The sequence below is a fragment of the Mytilus galloprovincialis genome, chromosome 10, assembly GCF_965363235.1.
Source record: "Mytilus galloprovincialis chromosome 10, xbMytGall1.hap1.1, whole genome shotgun sequence".
NCBI lineage: Eukaryota > Metazoa > Mollusca > Bivalvia > Mytilida > Mytilidae > Mytilus > Mytilus galloprovincialis.
This window is the reverse complement of record NC_134847.1, coordinates 72,165,252-72,170,597: the sequence shown is the minus strand read 5'-3', so window position 1 is coordinate 72,170,597 and position 5,346 is coordinate 72,165,252.

Below are 5,346 nucleotides of genomic sequence, written 5' to 3'. Positions count from 1 at the left end.
CTATCTCACCTGGCCTAAAAGGACTAGTGAACTTTTCTCATTACTTGGCGTCCGTCGTCCGTCGTCGTCTTCGTCGTCCATCGTCGTTAACAAAAATGTTCTCCTCTGAAACTACTGGGCCAAATTTGACCAAACTTGACCACAATCATCAATAGGGTATCTAGTTTTAAAAAAGTGTCCGATGACCCGGTCGCCATGGCTAAAAATAGAACATAGGGTGCAATGTAGATTTTGGCTTATATCTCTGAAACCAAAGCATTTAGAGCAAATCTGACATGGGGTAAAATGTTTATCAGGTTGAGATCTATCTGCCTTGAAATTTGCAGACAAATCAGGCAACCCGTTGTTTGGTTGCTGTCCGTAAATTGGTAATTGTAAGAAAATTTTGCAGTTTTTGGTCTTTATCTTCAATATCATTTCATCCAAAGATGAAGAACTGGATCTTCCATCACTGTAATGAATACCTAAACTACATAATTGTTCTTACAAACAACGGTATATTGCTGGGTCTTCCAAGGGCTCCACAAAACCTCTTTCTAAATGATTAACATCTATTTTATCAGCAATCAAAGCCAATCAAAGTTATTGTGAAATGTCCTATTCTAGAGTAGAGGTGGTGTGAATCAGATGTGGATACTAAAAAAATCCAAAGATCTTTAAGAGTACAATTTAACTCTCTTTCATCTTGCAATAGTATTACAACATTTGACTTTTCTACACTCTACACAAGTATTCCACATTCCAAACTAAATTGTATTGCTTTGTTTCATAAAAAAGAATGGCCAACGTATCTTGTCTTAGGGAAGGATAAATCCTACTTTGTAAAGGATCACTCGATTCAAACAAAAAATTCTCTGAATCTGACATTATCAAGATGCTTGATTTCTTGATTGACAATATATTTGTTACGTTCGGAGGACGTGTTTTTCAATAGACTGTCGGCATTCCAATTGGAACCAATTGTGCCCATCTTGTTGCCGACTCGTTTCTTTATTATTATCAGGCTGACTTCATACAGGAACTTCTTAGAAAGAAAGATAAGAAGTTATCAATATCCTTTAACTTTACTTTCCGCTATATAGATTATGTTCTCTCACTAAATAATTCCAAATTTGGTGACTACGTTGAACTCATCTATCCAATCGAATTAGAGATAAAGGATACAACATATACAGTTTAGTCGGTCTCATATCTTGACTTACATCTAGAAATTGACAATGAGGGTCGGTTGAAAACAAAACTTTACGACAAAAGAGATTATTTCAGCTTTCCAATTGTGAACTTTCCATTTCTAAGTAGCAACATTCCAGCAGCACCTGTTTACGGGGTATATATCTCCCAAATGATACGATATTCCCGTGCTTGTATTTCCTATTATGATTTTCTTGAAAGGGTTGATGCTCACAAGGAAGCTATTTAACTAAGAGTTCCAAATGGTGAAGTTTAAATCATCCCTTCGTAAATTTTATGGATGCCATCACGAATTGGTTGACCTTTATGCATTTACCGTTTCACATATTATTATATCGGATATGTTCCTCACGTCGTAACCACAATCACCTTTCCTTTCATGAATGTAACCTACCGAATTAGACTATTTACCGGATTTGTTGTAACATGAGCAACACGAAGGGAACCACATGTGGGGCAGAATCTGCTTACCTTTCCACAGCACCTGAGATCACCCCCAGTTTTTGGCGCGGTTCGTGTTGCTTATTCTTTAGTTATATATGTTGTGTCATGTGTACTATTGTTTGTCTGTTTGTCCTTTTCATTTTTAGCCATGGCGTTGTGAGTTTATTTTCGATTTATGAGCTTGACTGCCCCTATGGTATCTTTCGTCCCTCTTTTAGATCTACAAACACATCACCATCACAAAAACACAATTTTGTCATGAATTCTATTCTTGTCTATAATGTGTGTCCAGCGACACAGGCTCTTTAGGTTTTTTTAGTTAGTTGTAATCTAGCTCATCAATGTTTAGCCGTTAAATCTCCATTATCTGTATGCATCATACATTCGTTATTCTATTGAGACAAGTTTTCTTTTAAAGATTAGAAAAATGTAACGTACAGCCTAATAAGCTTATAATCTTGTTTATAATAAAGTTAATGCAAATTTACTGAAAAGATATTCTAACTTCAGCTTTCAACATAACACTACTTTGTGTGACATTATATTCCTGTTGATGCCAAGCAGGAACATATATATTAACTGCCAAGCTAGTCTTGTCGGTTTGTTCTTTTCCCTGTAAAACGATTTAAATTACTTCCTTTTAATAAAATAAATTATGCTAGTTTTAATTCACAAGATGGGTATTTCGACAACTAACGTCTATTCAGTGATACAAAGGGTAAACACATTTATATATCACAAATATAAAACAAATTTGTTAAGTGATTCAAACGAAAAAGATCCAAAGTGAAACCAAACCAGAGATTTGAATGGGTGAGATATATTTTTTTAATTGAAGATAATTTCAAAAACAGTTCAAATAACAGCAAATTCTAATAAAACAACATCCGTGTTTTCATGTCTGTATTGAAGTACTTGCTACTACGCTGGAAATACCCTCGGAATCTAACAGCTTACTAGTAGAGGTATCAAACCAGTAGTTGTAATATCACAAGAAGAAAAAGCCTGTTGAGTACAGACAACAGCAATTTAAGGGAGTTCGCTTCTCAGTTTCAAAATAATTAACTTTTCAAAGCACTAGTTTATATTGATAGGTATTGATAAAGGAATCCAAAGAGCAAAAAAAAAAAAAAAAAAATATTTAGGTCACCGTGCATGTTTTCGAGATATGAGCCATTGAAATTTTGGCGGGAAAAAAATCTCTCTTGACTTTTCATAGTTTTATCATTGACAAGTTGAAGTTCTCAAAAACTGTTAAAAAGTAATTAAAATTTTATAAGACTTTTACAGATGGCTTATCATTATACATGTAAAAGATTTTCAAATAGAAAAATGGGGGTCACCAGGCAATTTTTTTCAAGGCATTCAAATGGATAAAACCAGAGGATTCTGAAAATCTGACAAAAAATTCAAAACATGACAAGCCAGCTTCCTTAAAGATTAGTTTGCCGCTCATAAATACTATAAGAATATACAATGAGCATGCGTGACCGTCTCCTTTTTACGTGTAAGGCAGAAAAACACACAGTTCAAAAATACAATCAGTAAGTTTTAAGATCAGACGATTTGCCTTGTATATAAAGATATAATACAATAAACCCAAATCCTTTTAAACTAAAAAACATCGTTATGAGTAACCTATTCTTGATGGTGACGGTGAATCTTGTTAATAGAAATAATTGAAGTATGAGTACAAATGACACAACTCTCCATCCAAGTGAGAATTTGTAAAAGAAAACCCATTATAGGTCACAATACGGTCTTCAACACGGAGCAATGTTTGATTTCATTCATTCTTTCTTATTATGCTGCTCAAACGTTTTTTGTATTGTCAAGAACCCAGTCAATTGATATTGTCTATGTAAACATTTACGTTACCTATGTAGAGATCATTTGATGGCATAAAATATATTAATGCTAAAAATGGAATCAAACTGTTAACGGTAATGTTGTTTATAGAGTCCACAATTCATGTAAACTTATTGATTCTTTAATAGACTTAGTCTTGAAGGTTATCAGTTCAACACTGAAGAAGGAACTTTGAAAAGTGTCTTTATCGGTACTAACATTCATATGGACATTCATAAATTCATTTTTATAAATGCTCTACAATTATATGCCAATACCATAGTTATTTTCGGGCATCAGACAATGTCAAGTTATTACAGGCTATTATTGACGTCCTTTGACTAATCTGTTGAAAGGGTATTGATTGACATTTTATTGTAAGAAAACAGGACCAGGTACTTTCTATACTGGTAGGACTATCTATGTCTTCGAATTGGCTTTGAACTAATTTTTTCAGTAAATGTGAGTACTCTTAGAACGGTAATTTGTGTCCTTTGTCTTTTTGTGAGTTGATTTTTCTGTCAAGTCTAGCTTTTTACAAATGTTACACAATTGTTGCAGATGAGGGGCACTTACAAAGAAGTTAAAACCCACTTCATTCCTGTCCAAAGTCAGAAGCCTGCAATTAGGTTGATGTAGTTGGCTACCGTCAGTCGTATTTAAATTTTAGCTTACCGCTATTGTTGGAAGTTACAGGCCGCACATGCTATATATTGTTGCTAATATCAGGGACTTTATATACTAAGTACTACTAGTTAGTATATAAAGATTTGAGGATAACCGCCTCATTGGCAAACAACGAAATCTCCATATTTGTATAACGAACATGGTAATGGGAAAGCTAAAATTGACCAATCTAGGATAGATCCTAGTTTAAGGAAGTTCATTTGCGACAATATACAGAAAACGAATCTAAATATGAAGCAGACATTATTGTTTTAGTAATATCGATTACCTTAGTCAATCTTTCTGGCTAATATGAGACACAAGCTCAGAAATATTGGCTTGTGCGTGACATTACATCTTCAATATTTCTGAAAGTGAAATTAAAGAACTAGGCAAAATGTATTTAAAAGTATAAACTATCCACTGTCTGAACTGATAGGTAAAAGGAGTGTTTGTTTCGAAGGTGTCAACAACCAGATTGGTGTAATATGAGGTGAGTGTACAGGTGTTATATTTAAATTTTGTCTGGCAAATTACTCAATTTTACTAAAAATTTCAATATAACAGGTTTGAGCATGCATGTCTTCTACCTCATGACATAATACAGCTTTATATAGATTAGACCATTGACTTTCCCATATGAATGGTTTTACAATAGTAATTTCTTGGGACCCTTTATAGCTTGCTGTTTGATGTGAGCCAAGGCTCTGTGTTGAAAGCCGTACCTTGATCTACCTTGACCTATAATGGTTTACTGTTATAAATTGTTACTTGGAAGGAGAGTTGTGTCATTGGCACTCATACCACATCTTCCTATACCTAATTAAAAGGCAATTCATATTAAGGTCTTTGCTGCCAACTGATTGTAGTTACATTTTTGTACTACTACTAATGTACTACTTATCTAAGTAAAATTTGACTACACATCATTTTCAAATAATTCTATCACATCCCACCAACTAAATCTGGTGTGTTATTGCAACAAACCCAACAGTTAAACGTTAAGTTTTTAAAATCTTCACCTTTAAATTTGAAACAAATGTAAAGGTCTCCTGAGGAGAAATATTTGATCACATTCAATGAAGTGGTTAATATTACAAGATGGCTCAAGACTTGCTGAAAGTTAAGTTATATTCTTGTTAAAATACCACCTTTTTGTAACATTTAAGTGAACTTCCAATAAATATGAAGAAAGAC